The sequence below is a fragment of the Urocampus carinirostris genome, chromosome 12 (genome assembly GCF_059441175.1).
Source record: "Urocampus carinirostris isolate Australia breed hairy pipefish chromosome 12, RoL_Ucar_1.0, whole genome shotgun sequence".
Classification (NCBI taxonomy): domain Eukaryota; kingdom Metazoa; phylum Chordata; class Actinopteri; order Syngnathiformes; family Syngnathidae; genus Urocampus; species Urocampus carinirostris.
The window spans coordinates 9,281,707-9,307,727 of NC_142360.1; the positions used below are offsets into that span (position 1 = coordinate 9,281,707).

General features: G+C 39.6%; 1 protein-coding gene and 1 pseudogene across 4 annotated transcripts in view; both read right to left on the reverse strand.

Annotated features, from left to right (window-relative positions):
• The window catches only part of sema6bb (sema domain, transmembrane domain (TM), and cytoplasmic domain, (semaphorin) 6Bb), a 298,494-nt gene that overhangs the window by 245,603 nt on the left and 26,870 nt on the right, over positions 1-26,021 (reverse strand). The window lies entirely within an intron of this gene.
• On the reverse strand, positions 23,488-23,665 carry LOC148354874 (U2 spliceosomal RNA; annotated as a pseudogene).

The window sequence follows — 26,021 nt, forward strand, 5'->3', positions numbered from 1 at the left end:
AAATTTCTAATGGAAAGTTTTTTCTTTTTTTCAATAATAATATTGTGAGTCCAGCTAAAAGTGTAAAGGGCAAAATAATGAAAACTAAAACAGGCTAAAAGAATTGTGCAGTAAAATTTTGGTGTGTTCACGCTCATTTAAAGTTGCAGTAACTTAAAGTGTGCAGTAAGTGCTTACCAATCATCAAAAGTCATGCGCCGTAACTCCTCCCGCACCTCCCTAGCCTCCCACGTTTGTTAGGGCAACTTAAGTCCCTCCATGGTAAATGCTCAAACTTTGTTAGTATAGTCTTAAGAGTTCACTTTGATCCTTTTCGGAGATCAGTAAAAGGCCACTTAGTTTCCAATGATTTAATATCAGGAAAATGCGCTCGTTACACAAGCAATTTGAGCTATGAGCAGGAATCTGGAACAAATTAAGCTCGTATGTAGAGGTACTACTGTAATCTGAGAACACGGCCTTGGGCTGGTTGGAGCAGGACCCCGGTCCGAGCTGTTAAACTCATTCACCTGCTAACGGCAAGCAAGCTTTGATGCTTGTTGAAAAGTGTCTGGAACCTTGGATGCAAACGTCCCCCCGTGGAGAGGCTGTTTGCCGTGGTATCTGGGGGCCGGGCCCCGAGATGGGGATCCCATTAGCGAGCAGCGGACAGCGCTGACCCGAAACGATGCCGTCGCGCTCACCTTGCGGACAAGCTCAGTCGGAATAAAGTGCCTAAGTGCTTTTGACAGCTTGCGGCTTTCACTCGGGTCAATGGGCAAGCAAAGTTAGCGAAGGCTCAAATGCGCCGGCCAGGCTACACGGACAAGGGCATCGCATACAGTCATCTAGAAGAATGCCTTTTTTCAATAACAAAAACTCAGTCGATAGGACAGAGAATTCCTCGAAAAATGTCCGATATTTACGAAGTACAATGGACCTTTGCATGCACGAGCAGAGTGATTTTTGTCACCTTGATAGGTTGGATTCAAGCGAACCTATTTGAATTTGCAATTCATAAACTAATTAATCGATTATTTTAACATGTCTTTTTCCAGTAAATATGAGCTTGAACACTGTTCTTCAGTTTCATTAGAGTGCAATCAAATCGTATCAAATATCACGACAAGTATCAGTGCTTTGAAATATATTGGAATATCTATCGTTTTGTCTTTTTTTGAAAAATATACCAAAAAACTAGAACATCCGTAATTCCTGCAAATTCATTCAGATATATCATTGCTGTCGTGTGAAAAAAACTCAAATCCATTTTTTCATTGTTTTTTTTTTTTTTGCATGCATAGGATGTTTAAGATGAAATAAGACAAGAAAGTTTGATCACATTACCCTGATTTTAGCTAACCTGCATTGGCTCCCTGTTAGATAAGGATGGGATTTAAATGTTCTGTTGGTATTATACAAAATCCTGCATAGACTTTCTCCCTCATACCTGTCAGATTGAATTTCCCCCTATGTTCCGGTCTGGAGCCATCGCTCTGAAAATACTGATCTACTAGTGATCCCAAGAGCCAAGAAGAGAACCGCAGGTTCGTGAACATTCTCCATTCGGACCTAGATGTTGTACAATGCTCTGCCCCCTGAGATTCGATCTGCAACCTCAGTGGAACTGTTTAAATCTAGGCTTAAAACACACTTCTTTTCTATAGCTTATGAATGACTTATAATTCATGTTGACAACATCTGTGTAGTATTTGTTAGTGCAACATCCATTGCTGCCTGGTCATCCTGGAAGGGGGATTACCTCATGTGCGGTCCCTTCTCAAGGTTTCTTCATTTTCCTCACGTTGAGGTTTTAAAGTTTTTCCTCACCCTCATGAAGGTTTTAGATCACGGGGTGTTGTAATAATAGTCTATGGTTTGTAATAATCTGTGGTCTGTGCAGCCCTTTAAGACTCCTTGTGATTAAGGGCGTCACAAATAAACCTGACTTGACTTGACTTGTAAAACATCTAAAATGCAAGACGTAAAAATGACAATACGTAAAATTAAGACAAAAAAGTATCATTCGGTTTTTCAATCAAACCATACTTTAATCGTTTCTCATCCCACTTTCACAAAACTTATTTCAAATTGCCTTTTATGGAGATTCATGCACCTATTACAAATATTTGTTCGTGTTTCACATACAATTAATTGCTTAATTTAGATTAAATTCAGTCCAATTATAGCATTAATCTAGATCAGGGGTCATCAACATGTTTAAAGCTGAGGGGTCCTTTTTATTGATTGGCATTTTGATTTACAATTGTAATATTTTTAATTTGATCATTTTTATTGAGTTTTTATTTGTTTAACTTCTAATATTTTACTGTATCGTACTTTACTTTTCTTCACATTTCTTTGTTCTGCAGTTGTTTTTCTTTATATGTTTATCCTTTAGTGTTACTTATATGTATTATGTATTGTATTGAATGTTTTGGGTTGTTAGGCAGGGATACAGAAGGGGATTTTGTTGTCTAATTGTACGCGGACTATTTTTATACAAATGTATATACATTTAAAAAACTTGATTGACTTGATTTTAAAATAAAAACCTTTGCTGTTAGTATGTTTTGATTATGTTATCACCAGGTTGGAATTATTAGAAGTCAAGTCAACCAAAAAACATAATGTTAGTTAGAAATCAAAATTACTAGAAAATTGCATTGACCCATCAGGAGTGAGCTGTTTTCAGAACTTGTAGCCGGGCTGATATAGATAAATCAAAATGAACGCGTCATTAAAAAACATTTTGAATAAAATGCTTTATTTTCATGATTCTACATGTAAACAAAATAATGACAATTTATTATTTAAGTATAAACAATAATGTGAAAAATTGTAAGGTGCCTGTAAAAATCATGTGAATCAATATCAGGGTGAATTGAATAAAATAAATGGAATGTAATCAAATTCAACTATTACAAATAAAAATGGAACTAATAGCGTTAGTAGTTTTTAGTATTCAGATCTTGTACACATCATTGATATATCGCGCATTGCCAACCATCCATTTTCTGCACCGCTTATCCTCAGTAGGGTCGCAGGGGCAGTGGGCAGGGGTACACCCTGACCTGGTTGCCAGCCAGTCGCAATGCACACAGACACAGACAGCTCACTTGCTCATTCACACCTAGGGACAATTTGGAGCGGCCAATTCACCTGACATGCATGTTTTTAAAATGTGGGAGGAAACCGGAGAGCCCGCAGGAAACCCACACAAGCACGGGGAGAACATGCAAACTCCACACAGGAACGTTCGATCTCATGACCTCAGAACTGTGCCGCACACGCGCTAACCACTCAGCCGCCGTGCTGCTGATCACGCATTGCCGTAAACCCAAAAATAGTTATATCTTTCCACAGTGTTGGGGGGCAAACCATAGCATCTGTAGGTGGAAGTTTACCAAGCGCCTCCCCAGTAGTTATATTCTACCCATGAAAAATAGATTCCAACAACAGCACCAGGCATATTTTAGGAATAAACCTTAAAGTAGGTCTAGATGTTAAGCTTTTGCTGTACAAAACAGGAACATTTTCATCAAAAATACATAAACTGCATCGATTTTGAACGGAAGTTACAACACCAGTGTCGTATTTCACTTTCCAACGTCTTACTTATTCACTGGCAGCCCAGTTCAAACAGAAATTGGGCGTCAAAATCAGCCAGTGGGATTGAATCAATCACTAGTTGTGACTATTCACCACCCAAAACAAATAATCTTTGATGGCCTCCGATTGAATGGATTGCATTCAACCATTGAATCTGAAAACGTCTGCATCGAAAATGAGTGCCACGCGAGCCAAACAGCTGATTCTAAAAACGCATTAGAAGCCGATTAGGCAAAAGCCAAAAGAAAAACAGACAAGCTGATCCGCACTCATTCGAGCTTGATCCCGAGTGACTGCTTCAAGGGTCCGCGTTATCCTTCGCCTTTCCACGCGTGCGAGAATAAAGAAGTAGGGCCGGCCTTATTAAGAAGACGGGATATGCGTTCTATATCAGGTCAATCTCATGACGATAGGAAGCGACGGAGTATGAAAAGAACAACGCTGATTAAAAATAAACCGGCAGACTGGCTGTCGGCTGCCTACCTTTCTAGAATAATGAGCTATTTCTGTTTGGATGAAACATTTATTGAACGCGCCCGTGACGGCGCCCCCTGATATTGCCGCAAAGACTGCAATGACTGATATGCCATTTTGTAATAATTCTCTTTTTTTGCATATTTTCTGACACAATATGGCCCAAATCTCAGGAGTACAGCGTGGTATCCTGTAAGCTCAACAGCAGACAGAAAAAACACAACCCAGAAAATCATTGGCCACTCTCTGGAAGTCTAGAGCAGTGTTTTTCAAACAGTGTGCCAGGGCACACTAGCATGCTGCGAGACCTTGTCTAGTGTGCCGCAAGGAACTGACCGATTTTATCTTTGTGAAAAAAGCATGCCGCTGTTTAGTATCTTTGATTTCGTCAAGTCATTAGCCGAGTAACTAAGATACATCCATATCAGTAGGTGGCAGTAGATTGCCATTTTGCATTCCTTTTATATACTAATAATACGCTCATGGGGTAGTGCAGGGAAATGTATTTGATAAATTATATCATTCTAAATAAAAAATGTTTAAACTTTAGTAGACACTCAAAATAGGGAGAAGAGATCACTGGGTTTTACACTTGCAAAGAAAACAGGCAAAGAAGCCTTCAAATATGGATGTCAACCTGCTCTAAAGGGCTGCATAGCCCTTTCTTTTTATTAATTTTAGTTTTGCACAGGTACGATCAATAATACATATTTTTTATTATTATCTTATTATTTCATAGAACAAAAAATATGTTAGTAAAAAAAATCTAGTATTTTATTTTTACGTTTTTAAAAAACAAAAATTTCAAAATGACAGCAAAATATACACCAAAATGGATAATACATGTATTACATCTTGAGGCACTATAAACGCAGAAGATAAAAAAACTATTCTCTCATTTTAAGCATTATGATTATTTGAACTCAAACAAAACAAAAATAACAATAACATCACTATGCTAAACAAGCGTACAAGACTGTGAATAATAGATCCACTCTAATTAAATGAGCTGTACAGAATTTAAAACATTGTTAGTCCATCTAATGATTTGCCAGAAAGGGGAAGCAAAACTAGGAAGTTGTGCCTCCTCAATGTGTGGAAAAAGATCTGATCAAAGCCTGTATTTAATGGTCAGCATTTATATAGTGGTTTTCAAGTCAATGAAGACCAACCAAAGCGGTTTACAATGTGCTTTACACTTTCCTTTTAACACAAACTAACTATCTAACCGATAGCAGCGATGAGTAACTACTTGCTCATCGGGGGCATTAGAGATTCAGTGTCTTGCCCAAGGACACATATAACAAGGAGGAGCCGGGAATCGAACCTGCGACCTCTTGATCCCAAGACGAGTGCTTTACCTCCGCCTGCCATCTAATGGTGATTTATCATACTAAAATAATTCCCAATGGCTTGAGCCTAACTGACGAGCAATACCAAACACTTTAATGATATTAATGTTTTAAATAATTTTTGGGCCCTGAGGGACAATGCTTCTGAAAATGTACCCTTTAATCGAGATGATCCAAGACGCCGAATGACTCAACGCGAGTGGAACTCTGGACTTTTCACATTGACGTGCCAGTAAACATTATGACTGCCTCCCACTTAACATTTCGGCGCAGCCAAGAGTGTCATCGCCACATGTGATAACTACTAGCGGAATGAGAGGCAATTGAAATCAGTGGAGGCTGGATACCCACATTTGCAGAATATGGAAGCTCCACTAGTTTGTGACTTGTGACTGGCTGGCAACCAGTTGAGGGTGTCTCCTGCCCACTGCCTGAGGACAGCTGCGATGGGCTCCAGCACCCCCGCAACCCTAGTGAGGATAAGCGGTGCAGATAATGGATGGATAGATGGATGGATGCTCCACTACCAAATTTTGCCAAGGCGGATGACCAAAAGTATTTGAATCAGCTTGGGATTTTATTAAAATACTGCAATAAATATTCTTTAATAATTGACGGCCATTGTAAATTAGTAAACCAAATGACTCCCACAAAAAATGTGGAAAATCGACTTTTTCTACAATTTTGTAAAAGTTACCTCCAGGCCAAAAATAAACAGTAATTCAAATTTACACCAAAGACTGGAAATCCAAAATATATTGTTGTTTTCAGTGTGATTTGATCAAGATCATTTCTATTCAATTGAACAGGGAAAGTTAATTTGAGATACAAGTTATTTGAGGTAATCCAAATGTTCGTCAGCAAGTTGTTATAAAAGGTACTCACGTATCAAATTCCCCATGAACAAATGGATTGGCCAATACTAAGTGACTAGATTCTCAATTTTTGTTTTTTCCTTGTACACTGCTGTTCAAATGTTTAGGCTCACCCAGACAAAAGCATGTTTTCCGTGAAAAGTCACAATTTCCGTTAATCAAATTAGTTGCAAAATAAATTAAAGCTTTGGACGAGACATTGAGAAGGTTAGAAATAAGGATTTTTATTTGAAAAAAAGGATCATTCAGACTTTGCTTTCATCACAGAATGGACATTTCCGAGCGACCCCAAACTTTTGAACAATAGCGCATTCGCCGGACACGCGAAGGGTCCCAAGTTCGAGACAGGGTGGAAACATATGTTGTCCTGGAGAAGGATGGGGGCCACTCTGCTGTACTTGCCCAATACACACCACAGAAAATGTTTCTTCTACTACCCTAGTGGTTAAGGAATCCAACCAACCAACCGTAGCATTATGGAGTGAGGCATAGCAAAATTTGGCCCAATGCTCTCCGGAAAGTAATTAGACACTGTTGGTTGAGATGAAATGAGGCTTTGTCGACTCAGTTCAAATAAGTTGAATGGAGAATTTATAATTATTTTATTATTAGTCACAATGAGGCCATTCAACAGACAACTGTCTCTCTGACAAAAAAAATGGCGAACGTCCGCCACTCTGCGGACATAGTCTTATACCGAAGCCCCATATCTGTGGGCTGTCCAACAACATTGACACTTGTCACTCCTAACATACTCCTCAAACTCTTCATCCCAAAAACATTGAATTTCCTTCTCGAATCTGCGTTAAAATCAGCGTTTATGGCATGCATTCGCCAAAAACGAAACCAGTCAAAATGGAAATATGCTCCAACTTATGTTGTCTCTTATATTTTCCAAGATCTGTAAATCCGTTGAATCTGTGAGTCGGGTTTTGAGAGTTGAGCTGCAAGAGGTTTTAGTTTGTCTCCAGCGCTGCCTCAGCAACAAAAAAAAACATAATGCCCTGTCACATTCACAGAGCCGGCCATATTTCGCCTTCGAAACGACTGTGACAAAATCAATATCGTTCTCCCGATAATCACACGGCCACGCCGGCTGTCTTGGGAGAATGAAAAAAGACCCGTAGACAAAAGGAAGCAGGTGGGATCAACGAGGTCGCCTTAGCGTTTATCAAAGAGCGACTATTTCTATGACTGCGTATCTGCGTTGGAGCGAGAAGCTGAACCGGTTCATCCAAAAAATGTACAATTCCTGGGTGGACGTGTTTCAAGTTTTGAGTTTAAATGAATACAAGCCCGTTGGAGGTAACATCAATCGTGATGCACTGTTAAAGGTGTTTGGTCCTCAAGGTGAGGTGCCTAATCAATGCTAGGTGCTTTTAATGAACTACGGACTCTCATACGTAAAAATCGATATATAGTAAAACCTTCAGTCCCTACGGGACATGGGTGATTTTTTTCCCCTCTACTTCTGAGCAATAATTAAAAGATGGGCGGAACTAACCCGTTTTCAGGGGTGCGAAACCCAAACGGCCCCAAAAATTAACGTTTCACAACCTTTTCCTTAGTAGAGGACAGGATAGGTTTAAATATAATGAAAAACAGATACAAAAATAAAAAGTAAAATAACACAAAAACGTGAACGACGCAGCGTCGGAAATGCTCCACTGCCTCGAAATGGTTTTAGTCCATTTGATTCCTAGCACCGCTCCCCCTTCTCTCTTTTACTGTCACTTGCAGCATCGTCGCATAGCTCCGGTGTGTTTCGTTGAGAGTATGTTATACAGGGGATATGTTGAACCACTATTTACCCACCCCATTTCCCTGTTATCATCAATATCAATTCGTCCACATTTTAGCTGCATTGAATAGAATGCAGCAATGATCCCACTAGCTTAGTTGTAGCGTTTTTGTTGGCTATATGTGTGGTCATCCTTGTTATGATTTGTTGATTGCCCTCACCTGCGCTCACTCGTCAGTCCCAGCTGCCACTCGTTCCCTAATTAACCCTCCTCTTATTTAAGCACGTAATTCTCGTTCACTCCTGGTCAGTCAGTCAGTGAACCTCAGCACATGCAAGGCAAGCACTTTTGACTCTGGCTCCCGTTTTGATCGAGACCTGTTTCCTGTATCAATCCCCGATTCAAGCTCCGTTCTCCTGTCCTATTCGTATCCTGCCCGATTCGGTTTCCTTTATCGGTCTCCGATTGCCGCTCATGGAATAGTCAACCCGGCATAATGGAACGTGGCCACACGGGTGCCGTTTGTTTCAGTTGGAAAGAATCCAAAAGAGCTTCCGAAGATGACAAAAATTTACTGTCAGGGCCCCAGGTTACAGCAATAGTCTACTGCACAAGTACAGTTCATTTTGATTGGTGACAACAGCAGGCAAAGTGCCACCAGGCCTGACAAAAGTACGCTCTATTGGCCCCTGCTCGCAGCAATATGTGAAAGGGGATAAAGAATCGTGGCCGCATAAGTGCAGTTTGCTTTTTGTTGACAGATCAGCAAAAAAAAAACTACGAGACCCAACAAAAATGTGCTCTGCCAGCTCTCGTTCACAGCAACCAGCCACCGGGGATATTGGATCGTGTCCACACAGTTCAGATCATTTTAGGTGGGCAATAAAGGCACGCTTCAATGGGCATAACAAAAATTTAAAATGCGCTCTTCCATCTAGTGCACACGTAGTAAGGCTTTAGTTTTTGTTTAGTTTTTTCAAAGAATACTGAGGTCGCAAAGTAGCAAGTTATGACAGTACAACTTTTTGGTCTATTTTAGAAAATTTGGTACACTGTATGTTTGTCCATCACACAAATATTTTCTTTATATGAAGTATTTTGACCGTAACAGTCAAATAAGACTTAAGTGGAAGTGGCATTGTTGGAATGGAATATCATGTCATGGGAACCTGTCGTGGGTTCAAATCCAGCTCCAGACTTCCTGTGCGGAGTTTGTATGTTCTCCCCGTGCTTGCGTGGGTTTCCTCCGGGCACTCCGGTTTCCTCCCACATTCCAAAAACATGCATTTCAGGTGAATTGGCCGGTCAAAATTGTCCCTAGGTGTGAATGAGCGAATGAGTTGTCTGTCCCTGTGTGCCCTGCGATTGGCTGGCAACCAGTTCAGGGTGTCCCCTGCCCACTGCCCGGAGATGGCTGGGATGGGCTCCAGCCCCCCCGCGACCCTAATGAGGATAAGCGGTACGGCTGATGAGATGAGATGAGATCAAGGATTTCCTAAATTTGAAGTATTTTAAGTCAAGAAGTTGTCGTGGTATCGCTGTAAAGACTATTATTTTCCCTGTCGTTACCATCGCCTATTTGTCTTCTCTGCACTCGGCTGTCAGCCTCGAGAGAACGAGAAACTAATTTCAGGAGCGGAAAAGATAGATTATCAGATGCAAGCTCCGCTCGTCCAGACAAAGCTATCGACGGAGACTCGACTCGAGGAACTCGACAACCCGACGCTCGTTTTCACCCCGCGCTGCAACTCTCAAGGAGGACGCTGGTCGAGCGTGAGGTTGGTAATTATTCCTTATCTGCGGCGGGGGAACAAACTTGACAATAGAAAACGCTGAGCGGACACTCCGTAAAACACAAGGCGACAAAAGAACAGGCGCGGCGCAATCAGACTGCTTGCCTTTTTAGGGATTTGCCAGACGCTAAAGCGCCAAATGTAAAGGGGGAAGCGATGAGCAAACGTCCAGTCAAGGTCTCAGTCATGGCGGCGACACATTCACTCATGTGCTGCCAAGACTGAGAGGGAAGGAATGCAAAAATGGATCATGTGGAAATGAAACGAGAAGAGCTCCTTTGGACGTCACAAGTGCGCTCGCTGCGAACCCTGAAGACGACTTCGTATTTCCATTGGCCTTGTGAAATTCAATGTCGGGCCAAGTGTTAAAGGTGGAAGTAGGAACGTTAACCCAACAACCTTGGCTAACTGTATTCTAAAAGGGTTCCTGTGGGAGAATGAGTAAGAATCGGAGAATGAAAGAAATACAACAGCGGGGAAGGAAGCAAACAGTCAATTAATACCCAAAAATAGTTATTTCTGTTTCTATGTTGCCACAGCAAACACCTGTTTCAACATTCAATGAGTACTTTGTTAAAGGGACATTGTGTATTATTTCACACTTTCTAGTTATAAGAAAATCTTAGTTTAAAGAAAAAGAGAGGGAGAGAAAAGTACAGAAGGTGGGACAAATACACAGCAAAAGGGAGAAAGAGAGAGAAAGAGAGAGAGAGAGAGAGAGAGAGAGAGAGAAGGAATGTGAGAAACAAAAGAGATAAAAAGAGAAATAGTGAAAGGGGAAAGAAAGAGAGAAAGAAACCCAAAGGGAAATAGAAAGAGAGAAAAGAGAAGTAGAGAACAAGAGAAGGGTAGAAAGATAGAAGGGGAAAGAAAGAGAAAGAGAGAAAGAAAAAAGAGAGAAAATGAAAAAAGAAGAGACAAAAATAAGGTAAAAAGACCGAGAAAGAATGAGACAAAAAGGAACAAAGAAAGAGAAAAGAGAGACAGAGAGAGCGATACAGATTGAGAGAAAAAAGGAGGAAGAGAGAGAGAGAGCAAGAGATAAATACAAGTACAGCGTTTGTGAGAGGCACCTGGCTTAAGCAAACTCAAGTGGACATATTTCAACCTGTAGCTCGTTTTCCTCTTGCGCTTCTCTGAGCGTTGTTTCGTGGGCCCGCGGGCCGCCTGTTTGACACCCCTTTAATCTCTACATTACCAATTATTATGTAACATTATGCAGGGAATGACAGAAATGAGGTAAAATAAAGAAAAAAGACACAAATGGAAAAATAAAGAAAAAAATACAATAACATAGAAAAAAAGAGAGACAAAATCAAAAAAATGAATAAAGTTGACAAACTCTGATCTAGTGGGAGGTGACATAATTGTCTGCCATCTTGTTGATCAGCCAAATTTGGATTTATTCAAATAATATTGATTGCTCAAAAGCAGAGTGCATTAATTCTTTCAATTTCAGAAACTATTAATCTTTTCCTATTTGTTTTACTTTTTTTTTATTGATATTTTTCGAATTGTAAATACATTCTTTTTTTAGCATTTTATTATTTATTCATAGCACTGAAGAGGTAAACTTTAAATTTATATTTTATTGTTTGGTGTATTCAGGGATATTGTATTGTTTTTCGAATTTAAATCTATAAAAAAAGCTAAAATTGTTTTGTATTTTACAAAAAAATGTAGATCCGTAAATATTTATATTTCATGTATAACCTGCAAAACATATGAAATTGCTAATTCCTCAAAAATTTGACACATAATGTTGCATTAGTATTGACGATACATAGTTATAACTTTGTGAAATGGAATTTTCAGCTGTCACGTTGATTTACAGTTAAGTGCAATATGACAGCTCAAGTACAATATTTCTATTTCAGATGTAAATACTTTATGTTAATCTCTATTCATGAGTCTATATACAGTGAAGAAAATAAATATTTGAACACCCTGTTATTTAGCCATTTCTTCCAATTAGAAATTATGGAGGAGTCTGAAATTTTCATTGTAGATGCATGTCCACTGTGAGAGAGATAAACTAAAAAGAAAAATCCAGAAATCACAATGCATGATTTGAACACCTGAGAAAATGAATGTTAAGATTTAGTACAGTAGCCTTTGTTTGCTATTACTGTGGTCAAATTGCAGCCGTATCACACACAAAAATCGTTAAAAAATCATGCATTGTGACTTCTGGATTTTTCTTTTTAGTTCATCTCTTTCACATTGGACATGCACCTACGATGAAAATTTCAGACCCCTCCATGGTTTTTAAGTGGGAGGAATAGCAAAATAGCAGGGTGTTCAAATATTGATTTTCTTCACTGCAACCGTAATCTCGTTGTAGAAATACAATGATAATAAAGGTAATTCTGATTCTGATTCTGAAAGCAAAAAAAAAACACTAAAGAACCGTTTGGGAGCTGATGGAATTCTGCAGGAAGGTAAAGCACCGCTTTTGATTGTCAGTAACAGTGACAGCGGAAAAAAGAGTTAGTTTACCCCCTCACGTAATAGCGTTATTTATATCGGCAATATTTCCAACACTGTGTAACACTAACATGTCGGCTGAACAATATTATAGGGACAGTGTGTATTATTTAGCACATCCTAGTGGTTAAAAAAAAACTTCATTCAACAACAAAAACTATTGATTTAAATAAGCAAAAATAAATTAACAATCACATAAAACTGCTTTTTATTTTTAAAATACTCGTAGGTTGAGAATTTAGATTCATTTTACATACAATGAGGCTCATATAAAGGGAGCTGACATAAATGTCAGCCATCTAGCTGCTACGGGTAAATAAAAGAGAAGTAAAAAGGTGCGTTTTGGTCACTTTGAGTCTCAGGAGATTTTATTCTTCTTTGCACTCGTTTTGGTTTGCACTACACAACACAGCGACATTTAGGGGTCAAATAAAACACTATCCTTTTAAGGAGTTTTGTACTAATTCTTTTCAAGATTATAGTATTTCTTGGCATTGGCAATGGTTTGGTTTCAACTCAACGCCAATTGAAAAAAGAAACTGAAAATCAGTGAAAATTCACATTTGAGAAGGATTTGTTAGAGTTTTGGAGGATTGTTAGTCTAATAGTTGTCAATTAAATGTTTGCTCCTTTAAAACAGTTAAACCAAAAATCTTTGTCGCCGATCTTCAAACATGTCACGGGTAAATGGAATAAGGTCTGTTGGATTTCGGTTACAAAAAGCAGGAGGATTTTTTTCCAATCGACTATACATAGAAAGCAGTTGGAGGCGAGAAGGGGGCTTTGAGCCTACCCTCCATTACAGTATGTCCTATTACTGCCAAAACCCCACTGAGAGCTTCAAAGCCACTTTGTTGTGGCCGTTAATGGTGCTGATGATGGCTCACTGGATTCTCAACCCCCGGTGATGTGCAGCAAAGCCAAAAGAAAGGGAAAGAAATGGGGAATGAAAATGTAAGAGTGGTTCTATAGCAACGCAGTAACTACATGACTTCAATTTACTAACCTTTTACATTTCTCTAAGAACACAAAGGAACCTGCTGCAATTATTGCTATGTAAAATGCAGTCATTTTCGCCATTCTTCACGGATGGTAATTCAAGATGGTAATCCTCACGTTTTAATGAAAATCCCTTTATAGTTACTCGAGCAGAGTCGAGGTCAGGGGTGGCCAGACTTTTTGTGTCCACGGGCCCGATTGGGTTCAAAAATTTGGGAGAGAGCTTTTTCTATCTGACAATAAATAGTCTCGATCCAATACATCGATAATATACAGACGCTCCCATACTTACGACCATTCGACTTACGGGATGTCGAAAAATATCCGGACACTGCTGACATCATCCATTCATTGCGGACATCATCCACTCCAAAGAAGAAATCCGCTTCCTCTTCCTAGTTCGTGTGTAACCATTCTATACTGTATCTCCAGAACTTTGACATTTGTATTGTTTAATATCTCGTGCATCCATTCAATATGGTTGGTGTGAAGTGTAAAGAAGAGGCGAGCCAGTTCATTTGAAATGAAAATTGAATAAGAAAGTTTAATGCAGTTGAGAAAATGGTTAGAATGCTTTTTACCACGGAGGAGGACCTCTTGAAGAGCATTTTCCAAAAGTAAGTTAAACTCAACTTTATTTACTTTTATTTACTCCTTTATTTACTTGCATGATAGCCGCGTGCCTGATCTGCGGCCTTAAACTCAGCACGTGGGCCATACATTGAGAGCATACGGAGCACGAGACCAAATATTAATAAATACAACAAGTAAGAGAACAGTTTCAGATTTAACACCATGTTTGCTGGTTCTTCAGAATAAGCGATTTTTTACTGTACAAGGGGATCTCCCAAAATCGACTAGCATTGAAGCGGGAAACTTTATTTTTATGCTAGTAACTACCTGACTTTCAGCGGTCGAAAACTCCCATAATCTCTGGTGCCTTCCCCGCTGCTTGTTTTCCTTATCATTAATTCTCTGTGTTAATCAATTGTGTGTGTGTGTGTGTGTGTGTGTGTGTGTGTGTGTGTGTGTGTGTGTGTGTGTGTGTGTGTGTGTGTGTGTGTGTGTGTGTGTGTGTGTGTGCGTGCTATTTCAATCGGCCTGGTTCATTGAATCCATTTTCTTGGTGATCAGTAATTCATATCAGAACTCAAAAGAACTTTAAAAAAAAATACATTATCACTTTATCAGTGTAGGAAATTCTAGCATTCTTCAGAGAAAAAATGGTGGAACACAAGCAACGCCTAGAGGAAAATTTGTTTCCTGATTGCAAAAAAGAATAATTTGTTTCAATCCATACAATTTTATAAAAACGAAAATTAAAGCTAAAAAAATCCCTACATTATACACGAGAGCACATTATACACCAATATCTATCTATCTATCTATCTTCTATCTATCTATTCTATCTACGGTAACCACGAGAAAACTAGTCATTGGCTTTATTTTCCTTGTTGTTTACATCCATTTGTCACGAGGTGGGTGGGTGAGAGGTGACCGGACCAGAACGGAGGCAGGAGGCAGGAAGGGAGAACTCAATTGCGTGACGATCCAAAACTTTTATTTACCAAAATAAAAGTTGTCCATAACTCAGGGACAAGACAGAACAAACAGGCTTTAACAAAAACGTGCAAACACAGGCTTCTTCCAACTCAACTAAACAGGACAAGGCATAACAGAACGGAAAATGTGTATATAATGAGCCAGCACCCGCAAAACCCACAATCCAGCCTTAAATAGCAGACACGCAATTAGTTGAACTGCTTCAGCTGGTGCCCAGGGGGCGGGGCAGACCGGTCGCCAAGGCGACCATGACACCATTCTTCATAATAATAATAATAATAATAATAATTTCCTTGTATTGTCATTCTGTGTAACAATGTACACAGAACGAAATGTCGATTGCACCTGACCCGTTGTAGCGAGCCGATGCAGCCGCAGCCAACAGAGGGCGCCGCCGACCACTTTTTAAGTCTTAGGAATGACTCCGCCGGGGCTTCATGTAATAGTTTGCATTCTTCTGTTCATCAGTTCCGGAATCTGAAAACTCACTCAACAGTTAATTGCAATGTTTAGTATTTGCCCAGATTTTGGTTAAGCAGGCACTCAGCCATCTCGCCATCAGGGTTCCACACAATTAAAGTGCTCACCACTCGTCAATAATGTCAAACTGGAGAAAATCCATTACTGTTACAAGCACAGAAGCCGAGAGGACAATGCCATTTTTTTCCCTGCAGTTCTTTTGGCGAGCATTTTTGTTTACTCGTTTTCACGGCAACACAAAGCTTTGCTTCTGACGCCCCAGCAGGACGAACGGAAAAAGTGAGCCGTGGCCCTTTCTTCATCTTTAAACTTGACGTTTTCCGCAACACTGCATTTATTCTGCCGGAACGCTGCGGTAGGATTTTTTCTACGGAAACAGACATCCGGAGGGAGGTCAGTCAAAGGAGATGGTCAGGTAATTGGAAAGGAAGAGGTTCTGCAAGGCGAGCGTTGACGTGAACATCATGAGAAGTTGTCAATGGAGCGCAGCGAAGACGAGGGAAAACAGGCCAAAGGCGGCGTCAGGTCAGCAAACCTTCACGGATATAAGCCGAAGATAATATAGACAACTTACAAGTCTTCTTCACTCAAAATGCTTGAGCCTAATAGAGCTTACCTCATCAAAGGTAATGCAAATGAGGGACCTACATTTAATGGAGTTTAAAACTGACACTTTATGTAGTATATTGTCATTTTCAAAGCAGACCATCTACAGTACAGGATTTACAAAGTGAAAATCATATGCAGTGGTTGGTACCTCTTCATACAAACTTAGTTTGTTCTAGGATCATGCCCGTACCTCGAATCGCTCGCGTAACGAGCCCATTTTCCTGATATGAAATCATTACCAACTAGTTGATCCGTTCCCATCTTCCCAAAAGTATCAAAGTGAACCATGAATAGCTATAAAACGCATATTCTCGATGCCCTTAGCATCAACAAATACAGTTATAAGGAAGGTAAGGAAGATATTAACGGAATAAAATGTGACTTTTTTTATGAGTACTCACCATGGAGGAAGCCGACATAATGAAGGTGTGCGGTGGAGGAGTGAAAGAGGTCTCATACATTTCAACCTATATCTCATCTCATCTCATTAGCTGCACCGCTTATCCTTAGTAGGGTCGCGGGGGTGCTGGAGCCCATCCCAGCAATCATCGGGCAGTGGGCAGGGGACACCCTGAACTGGTTGCCAGCCAATCGCAGGGCACACAGGGACAGACAACTCACTTGCTCATTCACACCTAAGGACAATTTGGACCGGCCAATCCACCTGAAATGCATGTCTTTGGAATGTGGGAGGAAACTGGAGTGCCCGGAGGAAACCCACCCAAGCACGGGGAGAACATACAAACTCTGCACAATAAGTCCGGTAGGTGGATTTGAACCCACACAAGAGGTTCCCAAACCCTTAGAACTGTGCCGCACACGCGCTAACCACTGCTCCGCCGTGCTGCCCCATTTCAACCTATATGTTTTACCCAAATTTTATGATTTTTACTTTTGTTCAATTCAAATGGTGTACGCAGTATAAGAATTTCAATGTGGGAAAAAATATTTCTACAAAAGACCAATTTTTCCAGGTTGCCCATTTTGGCTCTAATTCGGATCGTATATCACTTGTAGCAGAAGATAAAGTCATTGCAGATCGCTAATCAGGTTGCGGTATTTCACATAGTCTGTCTTGCTGTGACTAAATAGGTGCCGTGTTGAGTTTGTAAGGTTTATTATTGCTTAATGAATGGAACAAAAGTGAAGTAACTGTAACTTAAAATGAACGTACACAAAAAAGATGTACAGTATTTTTTTTTTTTGCCTGTAGTTGCACATGCAAACTGGAAGGAAGTGATGCAGGCAGTGAGTAGTCACAGGCGGTGAGCAGTCTCTTGTAGTATCATTTGGAACTACTCGTGACCTGGATTTTCGTCATTTGCGGAGGACGATTTTTTTTTCCCAATAAAACTCGTATGTTGAAATTCTCGTGTTTAGAGGTGCTTGTATCGATCCTTTGAACGTCACGTCTTGTTGCCTTCTATGCCAGAATGAGAGCCATGACGGATGGCAAGAGGAACTTGAGCGCATGGCAGTTGAGATGAAACAAATACCAATAACCACCACAGAAGAATAGAGCCACCACTTTTTACAATGGGAATTAATTCCTGTATGGGTTGGCAAGATTCTAAACCTGATTTGGAATTTTAAGGTAAGCTTGTTGTTGCTGTCAAAAGGACCACAGCGAACATCCATTGCAGCCTCGTCAACCTTATGCGTGGCCCCTACTCAAGGTTTCTTCATTTTCCTAATTTTGAGGTTTTTTAGGTTTTTCCTTGCCCTCATGTAGGTTTTTGATAGGGATGTTGTAATGGTGGTCTTTGCAGTTCTTTGAAACTTTTATATAAATAAATGTGACTTGACCTGACTTAACTGGTTAAATAGTTTGAAACCTCTTTTTCAATGATTGTACATAACAGCAAAATATTTTAATATTAACCAAACAATATCGACCAAACAAGTACTAATAAGCTTGGTTTGGGGGATTTATCCTGTTTTATAAAATCTTTTATAAAATCTTTGCTCGCGAGCTCAAACAAAAACGTATTAATTATTTGCAGTTTAAAGCGGACAGCCTCCATTGCCGCTCTCAAACGCTCCTCTTTCAGAATTCATTTGACGTCTCTGCTGAGAGATTTACAGCGTGGCGAGTCGCTGAGTGACAAGAGCCTTGACAGATGCCTGGCGCGTTGCCAAATCGAGAGGATGTGCAACACAAGCTTGACGCCAGCATTGCTCCATTCTGCCTGAGCGGACTTTTGTTAGGACTAAATCAAAAATCAGCATCAATGGTTAAAACACATAAGTATCAGAATCTCACAAACAGAACATACTATGAAAATAGTCTTTCAAAAATTAATCCAACCAGTGTTTCTCATATTATTGAAAGTCTCTGGTGGGCTGCCAGCATCCAATTTGTCCAGATAGAGTCTCATAAACTTTTATCATTAGAAAAATTATAATAATAGTTTTAAATATATAATTTAATGTCCCTCGGCTTGATCAATGATGCACTCAATCGCTCATTAAGTCGCGTCGCTTATACAGTGTTCTTGTTTGCCTGCGTCCCTGCGTCCTAGACGCATCATTTTTGCGGGGGATGCATAGTCTCAAATCAACGTGCGTCCCTGGGACGCAACTTTTTTGACACAAATTTGTCATTATTACCCGATTACATTCTTTTTTTAAACAAAGATTTACCGCACTCCAAACTTTTTGTCAGGCAGATGTTGTTTTGGTCTCGGGGTTCGAGTTTTCGTCCTCACGCCGATCTCGAGTTGTGTAGTGAAAAGTCCGTCTCTTTTTAGAGAACCGGCTTTTTGGGCTCAACTCATTAAAGAGAGCCGGCTCTCAAACGGCTCACTTCCTTTGATGCATTATATTACGAATTATGATGTTGTATAAAGAAGTTAAGAAAAAAAGGAAGTATAAAAGGAGAAAATGAAAAAAAGACAGGTTTGTGGTTATCCCTTTAATTTAACCGGTATATTACCAACAATAATTTGATGCAGAAAAAGAATTAATAATTTGATGATTAAAACTGAATGAATATATATATTTTTGTTATATATTTGTCACCGATTTAAAATTTCAACCTCGATAACACTAAATTTTGGGGACCCATAGATCTCTGTTGGGACCCATAGATTTTTGAGCATGCGAGTCCCTGGGACCCATCACTTTTCAGAGGTAAAATGAACATAGCTTATATAATAACGAAACAACAAGCGGTATAAACATTCACCCAACAGCTTCTGTTGGTCGCAACACACACCGTTCACGTGCACACACAAATTGACTTCAAAGCACACTACTTCAAAGCATATCTGTTACCTCCACCCTCCCTCGTGACACGTTCTTTCTTAAAGGGACCAAGAGTGAACACAAACAACAGCAACAATAGTAACAGACATTACAATATAAATGCGAAGTTAATGAAAATAACTAGGTTATCGATAACCTCATGATGTGTTTACTGGCACCCTTTTTAGTCCTTGCAATCTCTTTTGATTAATTGGTTGATTGGTTAATATGCATGGTTTGGTCCCTGTCGCTGCGCTTATTTGTTTGCTGAGCAGAAAGGGGGGGTGGCGGCTCAGCACAAAAAGAAAGAGGAAATTAAAAAATGAGTCAAAGCAAGAAATTTTGTCCCAATTTGAATTCACTAATTAAATGAAAGGCTCCCAAGCACAGTGCATTGTCTATCAATCTGAATCAGCCCCTCAAAGCTTATACACTTGGTGTTCCTAAATGTCAATATTCACCATAGCCTAATATTTTCTTTTTGTTTGACACATACCAATTTAAAGTTTTGCGTGTTTTTAGAGAGGTTCTGTGTTGTTTAAGTCCACATCGATTAAACTAATTGAATCGAAAATTGTTAAAAAGTTATTTTATTTAATAGTTTGTTTATAACACTGAAGAGTTAATATTCGTAATTCTTATTTTGTTTTGTTTTACAGGGATTCTGTGTAGCTTGATTTTAAACTTGCTTAATACAAAAAAATTTAAAGTTTAAATTAATTAAGGGTTCACTGTAGAGAGTAAAATACAGTAACAGCTAGTATAATATATTAGTATAATACATTTTGTATTCATTTGTTTAATGCATTAAGTTACATTATAATTGGTAACATGTCAGTTGAAACCTAATGTTTAAGGCCATGAACATACTACTGCAGGGATCAGCAAAATTTTGCCCACAAGGACAAGGGTGCCCCCTAAGGACAGGTGAGGTGCCTGCATACCTGTTCTGAAAATAGCTCACAAGTGCTGGATCATTGTGATTTAGGAAAATATTGATTAAAATTAAAAAAAATATGAGCGAGATTTTTACTGTATTTGATTTAAAAATATATTTGCAGTCTTACACAGCTTAATCAAACAAATTAAGTAAATAGTTATATTTCCCTGTACTAGCTCATGAGTGTATAAATAGTGTATAAAAGGTACAGAAAAAAATGGTAATATGATGCCACCTACTGATATGGATGAATGTTCCAGTTACTCCGCTAATGGCTGGAAGAAAGCAAAGAAACTGAACAATAGCTTGCTTTTTTGCAAAGTTGATATTGGTAAATTTCCTGCGGCACACTAGACAAGGTGTTCCCCGGCACACTGGTTAAAAAAAGCTAAAATAGGTGAGCTAAAAACATCCAATGCTGACAAAATTTAGCAGAACAGTGCAATGTAAGTGTACCAGTATAAATTGTTGTTTCAGATCCAAGGAGTTAGGTGGCACTAGTGATCTTATTTGTTGCCTGGTGAGACAGGTTCAAATAATCTGCAATTGGGTAATACCCAATGAAGTGACTTACAAGAAATATTTTATATGGTGGTTGTCCATTACTGTTTATCAGTAGTCAGGTAGGAGGGAGGAACAACAATAAGCTGAGGGCCCACCAAACATCATCCCCACTGGTCCATTCATAATCCACCCAACCCCCGCCCCCACCGACCACCCCCCGGTCCTCAGCATGGGCACGCCACAGGGGTGTGTGCTCAGCCCACCCCTCTTTATCCTATTCTCTCACGACTGTGCTGCCATCCATCCCACCAATACAGTCGTGAAATCTTCTACCTCAGGAAACTTAATCGAGCTGGTTTCTCTCATTGGCCTCTCCTCAACTTTTACAGAGCAACAATCAAAAGCATCCTCTGCCTGCGTGATTTGTAAATCCGCAATACATAGTGTATAGTATGTAGCACAGCCAGCTCAGTTACAGCAAAACGTAATTTGATATGAACGAGTTAACTCATTTCAATTCATTTAAAGAGGCGGAAATAGAGTCGACGTACACAATTCAATTGTAATTGGGTACAAAGGCTTCTAAAAAAGAGTCACACAATGCAGTAAACCCATTCAATTGGGTGAGGGTAGCAAGGAGATTCCAGGAAATAAACATCTCCCGTCCCGAGCACTTGTAAGCTCAAAGCCTGTAAGCACAATCATTTCCCATCACTTCTACCCTCGTGGGAACCCTGTCATCAAGTTGCCCCTCGCTCCCAAACCCCAAAACACATTTGCGCGAGGAACGTAAAGGGGGCGCCGCCCGAGCTAGAGGATTGAATGTCACAGCCAAGCGAGTGCATGCGGCACAACCACACACTCATCCATTCCGATTGGGCCGCCAGTCAAGCCGAGAGGTGAGGAGCATTTACATGCAAATCCAAATTAGGCCCCTTTTTTTTCCTGCCGGGGATGCTCGCTTCTGTGAATGCAGGGCGGCCATCACCGAGGACCCGTCAATCAGCGGCTCTCATTGTGACCTTTGCGAGCAGCACTTCCGCATGCACCGTGTCAATTATTTGCTTCTTTTGACTTGCTGTTTTCATGGCGGATTTTTTGAGGCTTTTCGATTTGGTTAATGAGCTTTGACTCAGATGTTAGGCACGGCTTGCACGCATTTGCGGGGAACGGGCCGTCAATGAGCTTTCGTCATCTGCCCGGCATATAGGCGAAAAGTAGAGTTTTATTTGTAATGCACAGCGTATGAGTCAATGCATTTAAACTAGGACATTTGGATTGCATGCTAAAGTTGAAAGTAGATGAGGCAGATTTCACATAAAATTCTTGCAGCACACCTTTGAACATAACTTTCACAAAACCTCTATTATGATGCAGTGTTACGTAACGGAAATGTATATATTCCGGCATCGTTATCCTGTTTTGAATAATGTCACAATAAGCCAGTTTTTGTTAGAACAAAGCTACCCTTAGTTTAACACAAATAGGTATTTCCGAGAAAGTAGACTGAAAATGAGAATGCAGGAATAAAAAACTTTTAAAAACTCTTTAGATATTGCAAAAAGTTTTTACATTTTTTTGTAATTCCAGCCGTCCATGTATTCTGATAAATGGAATATGAATCGAATATCAAAACAGTTCGTGTGTAAACATACTGTACTGAATCTCCAGCACTTTGACATTTTTATTGTTTAATATCTCGTGCATCCATTCAATATCATTGGTGTAAAGTGTAAAGAAGAGGCGAGCCATTTCATTTGAAACAAAAGTGCAATAGGAAAGCTTGATGCGGTTGAGAAGATGGTTGGATTGTTTTTTTTCGTCCACTCTCTAACACGGAGGAGGACCTCCTGAAGCTCATCTTCCAAAAGTTACATTTAACTTTATTTATCTTTACAGAGCATATTATTTTATGAAATGTTCATTTTTTTAGGACAAAAAATACAGGTTACGTATACAAGCGTTAAACATACAAAATATAGCACCTAAGCAACTTAAGAACAAATTTAACTTACAAAAGATCGTTCGTAAGTAGGGCAGTGTCTGTATGTAATAAAAAGATAATAATACATGTAATAATAAGATGTATGTAATAAAAAGATAATAACACATCTTATTATTACATATTTCTTTACTGTACAAATGAAATGAGCTGTCGTCGTCTTGTTTTTTCTTATCACAGCAATGGTTGGACAGTGTAGACCAGGGGTCGGGAACCTTTTTGACTCAAAGAGCTATAAAAGCAAAATATATTAATTTTATTTTGGGAAAGAGCCACACCATATATTATGAGACAAATTTACAAAATTGCAAAACCCGTGCCCCAGACAAAAGCTTACCGTAAATTCCGGACTACAGAGCGCACCTGATTATAAGCCGCACCCACCACTTTTTAAGTGATTTTCCGCTTTTGTTCTTACACAAGACGCACCTGTGTATAAGCCACGTTGGCCCGCATTGAGATTTATGACACAATCACAAATTTAAGCCAGACCACGGTGTGAGCTCCACGAATGTGATATTGTAGAGATTGATTGGTCTATATTCTTTATCAATTGGCCATTATTTCTTCAATCATAATACACTACAAAGCCAATGGGCCGAGACAATTGCTCTCAGCCAAGAGGCTGAGTCAAGGTCCTAGCCTCCTACCGACACAATCTAAGAGGGGGGGACGAATTTGTAAGGTTTATTGTTTTATATTCTTTATCAATTATCCATTATCCGTTATCGGTCAAATCATAATGCGCTACAAAGCCAAGGGGCCGACACACTTGCTCTCAGCCAAGAGTCCGAATCAAGGTCCTAGCCACAGAGCCATGCAGCGATCAGTGCGAATGCACCGTTCCCAGAGGTACTGCAATACCGGGCTGATGCGTGGAGTGGACAGAGCAAGCTCTTATACCATCTCCGGATTGCAAAAATCAAACTTACTTCGTAGATAGTACACAAATTCAGAACATAGTGCACAATCCTAAAACTGCAGTCAGCATCATAAATGGAAAATGATACCCGTAATTAACGTATGATGCAGACTTGTAAAGTCCGGGTCCCGTTGAAAGTAATCCAAGGAAACAAAATGTTTATTTCCAAAGTTAAGGGTGGGAAAAATATATATCCACTATTGTCCGCTGCGACAACAGACAGATCTACCGGCAGCTCAGCTTTACCCCAATTCCCATCAGCACGCGTTTGCTTTACTCCTTCTTTTTGATTGGCCCGTAGAACACATAACAGAATAAATCTCTAAAATAAATACATTACAAAAATATACAGTTGCAAATACATATTATACATGGTTACACATATTTACGAAGAAAGACGGTACACCGAGAGAGTTTTCAAAGCTTTAATAATAATAATAATAATATAACTTTCATCCCAAACCGTGCCTTTGAAAGGTACCAACACGCTAGTAGGATCACGCTCGCAATGCATCAAACGTGTCTGTCAAAAGAAAGCATCCTGTAATTGTGAAGTTCACTATAGATCGTCCTCAATTTCCTCCTCATAACTACTGCCATCAAGGGTGTTTTCCTCATTATCGGAACGTACCTTAACTATACAGAATATATAATATGCTTAGACTTAGAGGTTGCAGTCTTTCTTGACGCACATATTCTACTGGTCTTAATCTTACCTTTTGTACACCAGCGCCGCTGGTGGCCGTTAGAAAAATTCCATATATTGGCTGCTTCACTGAATAAGCCGCAGGGCTGAACATTTGGGAAATCAGTAGCGGCTTATAGTCCGGAATTTACGGTAATCTTCGTCACATTTATTTGTGATGATTTGATAAAAATTATGAAAAGAGAATAATGCCTGAGCCCGTGTCCCAAAATCAACAAACATACCACTTTAAACTTGTCTCTTTCTTGCAATTACTCAAGATCGGTTAAACTCATTTGGACCCTTTTTTTCATACATAATGGTTTCAAAACCAGATGCAAGCAGTTATTTTGAAAAACGTCACAACATTCTGCAAACAGGTAGCCTGATGTGGTCACCTTTGGCCCAGACGGCGTAGGGCAGGAGTTGGGAGGGAGTGCTTGCACTTTTTGCACCCACCCATCCCTCACACTCACCCACTCAAATAACTTTAAGTTCTCTTCCGGTGTTTTGGCGTATTTACAGTTTGTTCTGTGGATTCATCATAAGGTATCTGAACACTGAACACAGGTTATATAGTGAGTGAGCATTTATATGAAGGATTCTTTAGCGTTGTACAGCCAAAACAAGTTTTATTTTTTATTTTTTTATTTTTTTATTTTTGTGACACCTTGACTGTAAATTGTAGTGAAAACGTGCCCTATATATTCTGCAGAGTACTGCTTTGAAAATAAGTTTTGGTTTGGCTTTTCGTGTATCTGAACAGGATTAATGGCTCAAGTTTTGAACGAGATGGAGAAAATTTGCATGCAATCAAATTTGTCTCTGAGCCACAGCTACTCATAGAAAGAGCCATATATAGCTCGCGAGCCTTAAGTTCCCGACCCCTGGTGTAGACTTACAAATGGAAACCAAACTTCTCAATTGAAATGTACCTTAGCTTTTTTTTAAACCAGTAAATTAATCAATCAGTGCAAAAGCAACGCATTGTTGCTAATGTTGTCCATGACAGTCACCTATATTTTGTTGTTTGTGGCTGCCGTCTTCAACGTTTTTTTCAATTTCATCCCCTGCTTTACCAGGAAATCGTATGTGATTTTTAGCAGTTTTCTTAAGAAGCGAGCAAATGGCTATGGCTACAAAAATAAGTCGAGATTATTCTTTATCGAAATGATGCAAATGCATTTCATCTTTTGCGAAAAACTGATGAAAATGCAAACAATATGCAGCTCCAGCAGCCAGTCCAATTCCAAACGATCCTCTCTTTGCCCAGTACGATACTCTCCTCCCATCGCACATGATCTTCTGCCCAGAGGTGGGTAGTAATGAGCAACATTAACTCCGTTACATTTACTTTTGGGACATTTTGTACCTATGGGAGTATTTCTAAATAATTTTACTTTTTACTTGAGTAGATTTGTGAAGAGGGAACAGTATTCCTTACTTTGCTACATTAGGCTACATTGAAGCCGTTACTAAGTAACCTTAAGTTCGTGCATTTCTCCCGTGAGAGCCACTGTGCAGCCCAAGCCCCGCCCCTTTTAATGGAGCAGCGGCACATACCAAGCAGGTTGCGGTTTTAAAGCAAACCAGTGGGTGTGAATTAAGCAATTGAGCCCAAAGGTATATAAAAAAAAAACTCCAAAGAAATCTAACTTGAACCATAATAATGTGATTTTATTTACTTTACCTTTTCAAAAGGTTGCGATTTTATTTTCCTAAATGCTTGGTATGTTTTATTTCTCTTTTTTGGTTTG